The sequence below is a fragment of the Marmota monax genome, unplaced genomic scaffold (genome assembly GCF_021218885.2).
Source record: "Marmota monax isolate L192 unplaced genomic scaffold, Marmota_monax_Labrador192_F-V1.1 WCK01_AAM20220418_F8-fsc00118, whole genome shotgun sequence".
Classification (NCBI taxonomy): domain Eukaryota; kingdom Metazoa; phylum Chordata; class Mammalia; order Rodentia; family Sciuridae; genus Marmota; species Marmota monax.
Window position 1 is genome coordinate 7,965,895 of NW_026695231.1, and position 12,697 is coordinate 7,978,591.

The window sequence follows — 12,697 nt, forward strand, 5'->3', positions numbered from 1 at the left end:
GAGAAAGAATGTGGTGGAGGAAAGCAGCTCAAGACATGATGACCAGAAAGCAGGGAGACTAAGCTCACTTCATCAAATATATATCCCAAAGGCATGCCCCCCAGTGACCCACCTCTTACAGCCACACCCAACCAGCCTATAGTTATTACTCAGTTAATGTCTATCAGGGGATTAATTCACAGATCGTGTTAAAGCTGTCATAACCCAATCATTTCACTTCTAAATCTTCCTTTGTTGTCTCACACATGAGCTTTTCTTTTGGGGTGGGGACCTAATATCTAAACCATAATATCTTCTTTTATTTAAAAATTATTTATTATTTATTTTAATTAGGTATATATGACAACAGAATGCATTTTGATTTACTGTATACAATTGCAGCACAACTTTTCATTTCTCTGGTTTTACACGCTATAGTGTCACACCATATGTGCAGTTGTACATGTACCTAGGGTAATGATGTCTATCTCATTCCACCATCTTTCCTACCTCTGTGCCCCTTACCTTCTCCTCCTTCCCCTTTGCCCAATCAAAGTTCCTCCATTTTTCCCATGCTCCCCCCATCCCCAATTATGGATCAGCATCCACTTATCAGAGAGAACATTCGGCCTTTGGTTTTTTTGGAATTGACTTACTTTGCTTCACATATTTTCCAACTCCATCCACTTACCTGTAAATGCCATAGGTTTATTCTCTTTTAATGCTGAGTAATATTCCATTGTGTATATATACCATAGTTTATTTATCCATTCATCTATTGAAGGTTATCTGGGTTGCTTCACAGTTTAGCTATTGTGAATTGAGCTGCTATAAACATCCACATGTCTGTGTTACTATAGTATGCTGTTTTTAAGTCCTTTGGGTATAGACTGAGGAGTGAGACAGCTGGGTCAAATGGTGGTTCTTTTCTGAGTTTTCTATGTAATCTCCATACTGCTTTCCATATTGGTTGCACCAATTTGCAGTCCCTCCAGCAATGTATGAGTGTGCCTTTTCCCCCACATTCTTGCCAACACTTATTGTTGTTTGTATTCTTGATAACTGTCATTCTGACTGTAGACCCTGATGTCCTTAATAAGACTCGTAAAGCACAAGAAATAAAATCAAGAATCAATAATGGGTTGGATTCAAACTAAAAAGCTTCTTCTCAGCAAAAGAAATAGTCAATGAGGTTAAAGAGAGAACCTACATTTTGGGAGCAAATTTTTTCCACACAAACGTCATATAGAGTACTAATCTTCAGGAAACATAAAAAACTCAAAAATTAACACCAAAAAACAAACAACCCAATCAATAAATGGGCTAAGAAGCTGAACAGACACTTCTCTGAAGAAAATATACAATTGATCAACAAATACATGAAAAAAAATGTTCAACATCTCTAATAACTATAGAAATGCAAATCAAACCTAAGATTTCCTAATATCTTCCAACTCTCTGAAAGGCAGAAACATTCTTTCTTGGTCTTTGCGATTCCATTCAATCTATTAAATATTAAGTACCTAGTCCCCTATATTAAATCCTTTCTTGCTTGAAATACATAGTGTGTCTTTTCCTGATTGAATCTTGATGGATAAAGTATTTGTTATCAGTAGTGGTTTTAGGAAATATATCTTTGCAGATGGAAATCTAATTTTGTTTGACCTTGGCCAAATTTTAAAGCAATGATGACATAATTTCCAGTGACATGGATATTAATAACCCATGACATGCAATAGCAAAAGCTTTGCTTAAATAATCACCTATTTTCTACAACTAATTTTCTATCAAAGACAAGACAAGTGAACAAATGGCTGTTGCAATAAATTTTAATTGTGGGAAAGCTGACTACTGGAACTATGGGGTGGGGCAGTGATTTATGACTACGATAGAGAGTTTAAACAGCCTGATTGAAGAATAGTCAGGGAACCACTGAACTTCTATGAGCTTGAAGAATATCTTAGCTAAGAAATATTGTTTTTGCAGGGCCAATATAAAAATGTCAGATGTACAGTTTGATTCTGTGGATTATAGAATTACATTGCAGATTGAATTCATAACCTTACTATGTCATAAGTAAAAATTATGGCAATGCTTCACAAAAAAAGTGAGACCATAAAAATTGAACTGGGGACACGTGGGAAAGGTCAGATGAACCTGAGTGCCTTCGTGTCAACAGAAGCAGCTTCTCCTTCCTTCTCTAAGAAGGTGAGCCTTGTATTTTGTTGTGGTTTAGATATAAAGTGTTTCCCCAAAGCTATGTGTGAGACAATGCAAGAATTTTCAGAGGTGAAATAATTAGATTTTGAGAGGTGTAACCTAATCAATGGATTAATTCAGTGATATGGATTAACTGGGCAGTAAGTGTAGGCAGATAGCCTGTGGCTGGAGGAAGTAGGTTATTATGGGCATGCCTTTAGGGTTTATATTTTGTTCCTGGTGAGGAGAATTCTCTCTCTGCTTTCTCATTGCCATATGATGAAGTGCTTTCTCTGCTACACCCTTCTTCCATGATGTTCTGCCTCATCTTGGGCTCAAAGCTATGAAATTGGCTGAACATAGACTGAACTTCTGAAATCATGAGCCAAAATAAACTTTTTCTCCTCTATATTGTTCTTGTCAGGTATTTTGGTCACGGTGATGCAAAGTTGACTAAACACCTTGCTTGAAGAGCCTGTAATGATCTCACCTAATAGCAGTTCTCTGAAAAGTAGATTCTAGATTTTCTCAGGATTTGCTTCTACTACTCCTTATTACCTACCGAGTTGTAATTGAACTAAAAGCCTGGTGTAAATCAGCACATTCCCATTTGCAGAAGAGATAGGTCGGGCTCACTGATCCCCCGGTTACAAGATAGATAGCAAACATGAGATGTGCCAAATGTATTGATATGGTGCACTGTCAAAAGACTATGGCTTTGGGCTGGGGTTGTGGCTCAGTGGTATACTGCTCACCTAGCACATTTGAGGTCTTGGGTTTGATCCTCAGGACCACATTAAAAAAATAAATAAAATAAAGGTATTGTGTCCAATTACAACTAAAAAATAAATACTAAAAAAATGACTATGGCTTCTTTGTCAATTTCAGTTTCTGGGAATGGTTGTGCCAGTTTCCTTTGTTGGGAGGATGTCTAATAATGTTTGAAAAATTACTCAGTAATTCCTTCCATTCCTATTTATTCACCCGTTTGCAATGAGACTGTGCTGCTTATTCCATCAGAAGGATTCCTAGTTCTCCACTCCCTGAATCTTGGCTTGACAATGTAACTTGCTTTGGCCAGTGGGACACTTAGTAAATATTATCCAAACAGAGACTTAAAAAAATGCTTGTATATTGGGGTTAGTGTCCTCTTGCTGCTGGGAATCATTTTGGCAACATTTGAGCAAGCCTAGGCTCACCTCCTGGTGGACAAGGGACAATTTGGAGAGAAAGCCCAAATTTGTCAGGCAAATATTTGGGATTAGGCTATCCAAGATTATTTATTTTTAAACCCAAAGAACTGCCCAAGAGACTCAGGGACTCGTAGAAATAATATCATGGCTTGATGTTTCTTTTTGGGGAGAGGTTAGTTACATAGCAGAAATTAACTAATAACTTCTGTGAACTCAGCTTATTTCCACAGTAAACGAATTGAGGTTCTAGAACTTGCAAACCAATACCCTCACCTGTTCCTTAGAAAGACTCCAAATGACACTCCTTTCTTTAAGACATGAAAAAAAATACATTTCCTAAAAGAGCATTGGAGTTCTTTGAAAACTTTTTAGTGATCTTCCTTTGCAATGAGAATGAAGGCAGTAGATGCTGTTTTGAAGTATATATGACTTCTGTCAGCAGAGGCCAAGTAGCAACATTCAACTACCAGAGACTAAGAGAACAGGTTAACAATATAGGGAACAAGGTTGAAGTTGTAATAATAATGGTTTGACCCTCAGAAATCTTTGATGTTATTACATTGATCACAATTTCCTTAATAATAAATAGGCTGGGCAGGGTAGTACACACCTGTAATCCCAGTAGTCCCAGAGGCTGAGGCAGGAGGATCATGAGTTCAAAGCCAGCCTCAGCAAAAGTTAAGCAACTCAGTGAGACCCTGTTTCTAAATTAAATAAAATACAAAATGGGCTTGGGAATGTGGCTCAGTGGCGAAGTGCCCCTGAGTTCAATCTCTGGTACCTTTAAAAATAAATAGATGCTGTGTTAGTCAGTTTGATGTCACTGTGATCAAGAGACCTGACAAGACCAATTTAGAGGAAGAAAAGTGTATTTTGGGTTCATGCTTTGGGCCCAAAGTGAGGAAGAAAACCATGGCAAAGGGGCATGGTAGAGGAAAGCTGCTCAGCTGAGGAGCTCAGGGCAGGTAGGAAGAACACACACACACACACACACACACACACACACACAAGGGGCAGGGTGGGAGAGAGCAGGAGAAGGGGCAGTGGAATGATGAACCCTTTCAGGGCATACCTCAGTGACCCACCTTCACCACCCATGCCCCACCTGCCTTTCACTCTGAACATTCCTGCCTTTGACACAGGAACTTTGGGGGGACACCTCATATCCAAACCATAGCAGATTCGAAACTCTACAAATCTTTCCTGAATATATAAATAGAAATATCCTAGGTCTTCATTCGAGTCCTCACAATAGTGAGTTATGGACCTTCATCCAATTCTCTTTCTTGACCGTTTTTATAGACCTGGAATTCCCTGGACTAAGTGTAGGGATCCTGCCAAAAAGTATGTGTCTTAAATATTTTCTTAAAAGAGGCTTTTAACCATTTCCCAGGTGACTGTCTACTACATAAAGAGAAATGCCCTGTGTTTTAGTGGGCCTTTTTTTTTTTTTTGCCTCTGCAACCAAAAGACCTGACAAGAACAACTTTAGAAGAAAAAAAGTTTATTTGGGGGGGCTCATGGTTTCAGACGTCTCAGTCCACAGAGGGCTGACTCCATTCCTCAGTTCTGGAGGGGAGGCAGGACACCATGGTGGAAGGGGAAAGCACCTGGACACATGGCACCTGGAAGTGGAGAAGGAAAAAACCTCCCCTTGCCAGGCACAAAATATGTACTCCAAGACACGTCCCTAATGAGCCAGCTCCTCCAGCCTCGCCCTTCTTGCCTTCAGTTACCACCCAGTTAATCCCTATTAGGGGATTAATTCATTGATGGAGCTAAGGCTGTCATAACCCAATCATGTCACCTCTAAACTTCCTTGCCTGTCTCATACATGAGCTTTTGTGGGTCACCTAGTATATAAACCATGACACCCTGATTTTTGGGAGATATTTGAATATTTGCCTCTGAGCTGGCAAGTGGTCACCAGATACCTCATAATTCACTATGGTTGTGTGATAAATTGAGTTTTGGCCTAAGTTTTTAATCACAATAGCATCAGTGGTGAAGTGTCTTCAGTTCTTGGAGACTTAATTAGAACAGACATACTTGGCATAATCCCTGCTTTGGCTCTTGGACCCATGGATTCAGGGCTATAACATTAGGCAAGGACTAAGCCAAAATCTCTGAATTGATCTATTCCTATTACAATAGTAGATCAATAGTAAGATTCTGGTATTATTATGTTGGAACCAGAGATAGCAGTGCCACTATGAAAGACTTGAATGACTGACAGGTGATAATTTTCCATCACATTCTCTTTTAATTTTCCTGGTTGGTCTGTGTAGAACATAGACAGGTCTTGGAAAGAAACAGATGACTGTCAAATGAGTAATGTGCTGATTCCATTTGCAACTGCTTTTTCTAGATATGTCCTCTATATTGGAATCAATCAACATATTCCTTGGCACCTGGTATGCCGCTCTTAATTTAACAAAAATTCTTTCTGTCTACATCAATAAAATTTTTAGTTGGTAAATTCAGTCCGATTCCACTACTATATTTGGATTTTCATTTAATCTGCCATTTCAATCTTTGTTTTCTACTTGTTCTGCTTTTTTTTCCTGTTCTCCTTTTTCCTATCTTCCCTTGGATTACTTGGACATTTTTTAGGGTCCACCTTGGTTTACTGATGGTGCTGTGGAGTGTGAGTGTATCTCTCCGCAATACTCTTCAGCAGGGGCTCCAGATGTTACATTATAGATATGTAACTTGTCACCATCAATTGACACCATCATTTCACCAGCTGGAGTGAAGCAGTTTATGTCTCTTTATGTATCATTATTGTCCCTCATCTGTAGTATAATTTTCTTCACTATTTCCTCTCTATATATTTAGAATTATATCAGATAAGGCTCAAATTTGTGCTTTAACCATCAACCATAATATAGAAAATGCAGCAGCAGGGGGAAGGTCTATTGGATTTACCCATATTTTCATTTCCTATTTTTTTTCCCTCAATGTTCTAAAATTCCTTATTTTATATATATATATATATATATATATATATATATATATATATATATATATATATATATATGTTTTCTGTTTAGAGATTTCCTTTACTAGTCCTTCAGGATAGTTCTGCTCTTGACAAATTCTTTTAGCTTTCCTTCATCTCACAATGTCTTGATTTTCTTAGTTCCTGAAAGAATATTTTCACTGGTTATAAAACTCTAGTTTGGCAATTATTTTCTTTCAGTTCTTGAAAAATATTGTGCCATTTGTTTCTGACCAGTATGGTTCTTGATGCAGAATCCATTCTCATTTAAATTGTTTTTCCTCAATAGGAAAAGTAGCTCCGTCCTCACCCCTGGCTGATTTCAAGATTTTTTTTCCTTTGCCTTTAGTTTTCTGAAGTTTAATTTATAACATATCAGGAATTGATTTATTTGGGTTTATTTTTTACTTAGCTTCTTGAATCTCTAGTTTATGTCTCCTGCTAAATTTGGAAAGTTCTCACCATTATTTCTTTTGAGCAGGTTTTCATCCTGGATCTTTTGTTATAGTCCCAAAGGTTTCTGAAGCCCTATTAGCTTTATTTTCACTCTTGCTAAAATAGAATAATTTCTTTTGTTCCAGTTCACTGATTTTTTCCCCCATTTGTCCCTTCCTTTTGCTGTTGAGTTTATTTATTCCAATTATTATATTTTTCAATTTAAAAATTTCCATCAGGTCTTTCCTTATTACTATTTTTTTTTTTTTGCTGAGACTTTTTATGTCTTTGCTGCAACTTTCTATTTTTTTAATTTGTTTCAAGAATGTTCCTATTACTCACTGAAGCATTTTCACTGACTTCTTTGTCAGACAATTATAACACCTGTTTTCTCCGTGTTGGTATCTATTGATTGTCTTTGTTCATTTAGAGCTCTTCCAGGTTCTTGTATGATGAATGATTTTCATTTTGAGCATTATTAAATTGGATATCATTTAAATATTCTATTTTAGCAGTTTTTCCCCCCTGAAAGAGCTGTGGTAGGAAAAGAGGTGGGCATGACATTGTTATTAACAAATAGAGATAAAAATCCAGATTCCCTACTTGGTCTCCATATACATCCAAGTGGGGAAGTTCCTTATTAGTGTTGGTGAAAATTAAGTTCTAGCTTCCCTCATGATTTCTACTGATATTATTGGTGGATATACGGGAAGGGATGTCCAATTACCAGTCAGAGGGGAACAAAAGTCTCGGCTCCCTATTTAGCCTTCTCTAAGTATCTTGAGGGCAGTATTGGAGACCCTCATTATAGCCTTGTACATGTGGATGGCTAGGCTTCGTGCCTGGCCTTTGCTAGTGTGTTGTGTGTAGTATTGGGACCATTTTCCCACCACCACCTGTGGTGCTTGGTGTGGAGTAGTTATTGTCTAACATTTTCTACCTTGTTAGGTTTCTTTCCTAATTCTTTGGCTAGAGAGATCAGGCTTATGTTGGGGGTACTTTTGTTCAGAGTCCAATGGTGTTTCTGAGTTGCTGACTTTGCCTAAAGTCTGAGATATATCAAGCAGAAAGATTACCCAGGTGTATGCCACTGTGCGGATGACTAGCTCCTGGGATTCCTGAGCTGCCTGATACCTTCTCTTCACTTTGTAGGATCTTCTTATGTATTTTATATTTATAATATCTTGGGACTTTAGTCATACTTAGTGGAAGAAATGGGAAAAAGTTCTTCTTTTTCCATCTTCTCAAAAGTCTCTCTATTTTGATGAGTGAAAGATATTGGAAACCATTCCTTTTAATTAGTGGGATTTTTCTCAGTCAACATCTAGTGTTCAGAGGTATTTATTATTTCCCCATCCCTCTGAATGACATATATGTCCACTATGTTATTAGAATCCTGGTGATTGCCTGTGGGATACATGCATCTCATATGGTGAGAGATAAACCAGTGATTATTCTGAAGCTTGATGCTTGATGAAATATCTGAGTCAATTGATTTGAAAAATACTAAAAAATCCCCTCCAAAATAAAAAAGGAAAAAAGAAAGAAGTAAAAGGAAAAGAAATAAGGAAAGAAATAAAATGAAAACCTTTCATACCTCGTATTAAGAAAAAGCATATATTTTGGTGGGCAGTTTGGTGTTTTATTTTTTATTTTTTTTTATTGTTGGTTGTTCAAAACATTACATAGTTCTTGATATATCATCTTTCACACTTTGCTTCAAGTGGGTTATGAACTCCCATTTTTAGCCCATATACAGATTGCAGAATCACATCAATTACACATCCATTGATTTACATATTGCCATACTAGTGACTGTCGTGTTCTGCTACCTTTCCTATCCTCTACTATCCCCCCTCCCCTCCCCTCCCCTCCCCTCTCCTCTTCTCTCTCTACCCCCTCTACTGACCTTCATTTCTCCCCCTTGTATTATTTTTCCCTTTCCCCTCATTTCCTCTTGTATGTTCTTTTGTATAACCCTGAGGGTCTCCTTCCATTTCCATGCAATTTCCCTTCTCTCTCCCTTTCCCTCCCACCTCTCATCTCTGTTTAATGTTAATCTTCTTCTCATGCTCTTCGTCCCTACTCTGTTCTTAGTTACTCTCCTTATATCAAAGAAGACATTTGGCATTTGTTTTTTAGGGATTGGCTAGCTTCACTTAGCATAATCTGCTCTAGTGCCATCCATTTCCCTGCAAATTCTATGATTTTTTCATTTTTTAATGCAGAGTAATACTCCATTGTGTATAAATGCCACATTTTTTTAATCCATTCGTCTATTGAAGGGCATCTGGGTTGGTTCCACAGTCTTGCAATTGTGAATTGAGCTGCTATGAACATCGATGTAGCAGTGTCCCTGTAGCATGCTCTTTTTAGGTCTTTAGGGAATAGACCAAGAAGGGGAATAGCTGGGTCAAATGGTGGCTCCATTCCCAGCTTTCCAAGAAATCTCCATACTGCTTTCCAGATTGGCTGCACCAATTTGCAGTCCCACCAGCAATGTACAAGTGTACCCTTTTCCCCACATCCTTGCCAGCACTTGTTGTTGTTTGACTTCATAATGGCTGCCAATCTTACTGGAGTGAGATGGTATCTTAGGGTGGTTTTGATTTGCATTTCTCTGACTGCTAGAGATGGTGAGCATTTGGTGTTTTAGAATAACACATACTGTATTGGAATGTACCTTGTGACCCATTTATGAGTAAAGTATAATGCTATACATTTTAAGGAGGTCCTAAAACAAAAAAGGCTCTGAAACTATTTCAGGCTAATGTATAAGTTGCTCTTGCACTTGGATTTGATGATTCAGCAGATCCAATAGTAGTTGAAGTCAAGTGGGTAGTGATGCTGTGTGGAGTCTATGTCAAGCCACAATAAGAAAACCTATGATTCCTAGTGTAGTTTATCAGCTTTTCATTGCTGTAGCCAAATTACCTGACAAGAACAATGTAGAGGGAAGGAAAGTTTATTTTGGCTCATGTTTTCAGAGGTTTCAGTGTTTGGTTAGTTGACTCCATTGCTTGGGCCTGAGATGAGTCAGACATCATGGTGGATGTGTATGATGGAAGAAAGCTGCTCAATACATGACAGCTGGGAAACAGAGAGAAAGGGAGAAGAGGGACATGGAGAAAAGAGAAAGGAGCTAAGGAAAGGTAGAGTCCAAGACCACAGCACCAGTGACTTATGTCCTCAAACCATGCCCCATCTGCCTGAAGTTAACACCCAGAGGTTCATTCAAATTATCAATCCATCTAATTGGTCAATCCACTGATGAGGGCACAGCTCTTATAATCTGATCTTTTCACCTCTAAACATTGCTGCATAGACTAATAAATGAGTTATTTGGGGAACATTCCTAAGTTCCAATCGTAATGCCTAAGATTTTGAAGTAATTCCATATGAATTTAAATGTATCCCATTTCATTCTGAGGAACAGGTCTTTTCTTGCTAATGAATCAAACCCAATCATGATACTCTAAGTCACCATATAACCTGAGCTACTCGACATGAACTAGGAATTAAGTGATGCCCTAAATCATTAAGTTGGGGATATGCAGTAGAGTCCTACTAACTTGGGGTAGTTGAGAAGATTCAAGCAGTTCCTAAGGCACGGATACTGCATGAGCAGATGACTCAGGCTGCTATTGTAGTTCCTCATGCTATATTTCTACCTTGTTATGGTTTAAATATTAGGTGTCCCCCAAAAGCTCAGGTGTAAAACAATGCAAGGACATTCCAAGGTTAAATAATTGGGTTATGAGACCTTAATCCAATCAGTGATTTAATCCCCAGATAGAGATTAACTGAGTGTTAACTGAAGGCAGGTGGCACAAGGCTGTAGGAGGTGGGTCATTAGAGGTGTGCCTTTAGGTTATATATTTGGTGAGGTGAGCTTAGTCTTTCTCTGCTTCCTGATGTGCTTTTCTCTGCCACACTCTTCCACCATGATGTCCTGCCTCACCTCAAGCTCAAGGGAATGGAGCTGGCCATTTATGGACTGAGAACATTAAAACTGTGAGCCCCCCAAAAAACTTTTATTCCTCTAAAATTGTTATTGTCAGGTGTGTTAGTCACAGTAGCAAAAAAACCCAAAACAACAACAACAACCCCCCCCCCTCCAAAACAAACAAATAAACAAAAAATCCTACTGACTAAAACATTCCTCTATTTGGTTACATTTCTATATTCCTATATTTATGGGAATATGCATGGGGAATTCTTTGGTATCAGTTGAGAAAAGCAAAGTTAAGCTTGGTTTGCACATATTTTCATATGATAGTTGGTGCCATCTGGAAGTGAATTATTCTAGCATTGTAGTTCCACTCAGTGTTGGTACTGCAGGAATTAGCAAAGGCAAATAGTCACGATTAATCTCCACAGTGAGCATAACTACATCTGGTGTCTTACTTTGGCTAGGTGGAAGGATGTCTACAGATCCATGTCATTTATGAGCAGATACTAGCATTTTTGCCAGTGACTTGGTAGGCTAGTGACACAGAAGTGTGGGGAAGGGGTAAAAACAAGAATCTCCAAAATGGAAATAGAATTACAAGATATTTATGCCTAATAAGAAGGTTCTCTAAAGGCTTCCTACTATGATAAAGTTTTAAGAGGACAAAATGACCTTTTCCATGGGTGACATTCAACTTCTTTTTTTCCAACCACTCCAGTTTTTGTTCAATGGATTCATGAATATAGTCACTAGTGGTAGCCACAGAGGTTGGCTACTGTAGCTTATGTCACTTCTGGCTCCCCTACCTGCTAACAGCAGAAGTCAAGTTGAAGCCTGATAAGACATCATTTTTCAAACTGACACCTGTTGGTGAGTTGAGTACATTGGACCACTTTGAGAGAGTAGGGAGCATTTTGTGTTTACTGAAATAGACATTTATTCTGGACATGGATTTGCTTTTCCTGCCCACAGTACTTTTGCCAGCTTCAGCATCTGTGGACTTAAAAAAATGCCTTATTCCCCACATGGCATTCCACACAATATTGTTTTTGACCAAGGAACTAATTTTACAATGAAAAAGTGTGGTAATACTTAAATGCCCACAAAATTCACTGATCTTGGTTTGTACTCCATGTCATGGAAGCATCTGTTTTATAGAATAGTAGCATGGCTTAGGTGGAGACTCAGTTATTGTGCCCAGGAAGGGCTTTTGTAGGTGAAAAGAGGTCCTACAAAATGTATTACATGCTTTGAACCAGTGACCAATCCATGATGCCTGTTCTGCCATAGCTAGAATACTTATACAGGAGACAAGAGAGGGGAAGAGGTGATAGTTTCTTACTACATTTTCCCTAATAACCATTATTTCTCATGGAGGACTTGCAAAAATTTGCATCATGGGCCTGTATCTTTGGGCTCTGTTGTTTAGGTCATCATGGTTTCCTAGTGAAAAAAATTTGTTTTAGGGGATACTAAAATTAAATGGAAATTATTGATTTTGTTTTCCTCAAGTCATTGAAGAGAAGGATGATTATTGTACTGTCAAAAGTGACTAATCCCCAAATAGGGCTGCTGATTTCAGGGCCAAGAAAGCATGAGTGGATTCCAGGGATATCTTTGGGGGTGACTGTTAGTGCTTACAGACTACTAAAAAATTTGATGGAAGATGTTAGCAGTCCAAATCAGGCAGTACTGTATGTTATTCAGAACTTTCAAAAGTAAAACTTCGGGTCACTATACGAGGTCAAGAACCATATTAATTCTGCCTATCCATGAACATGGGAGGTCTTTCCATCTTCTGATATCTTCAATTTCTTTCTTCAATACTCTATAGTTCTTATTATGGAGATATTTTACCCCCTTGGTTAGATTTACCTTAGTTTTTTTTTTTTTTTTGAGGCTATTGTGACTGGAATTGTTTTCCTGATTTCTTTCTCA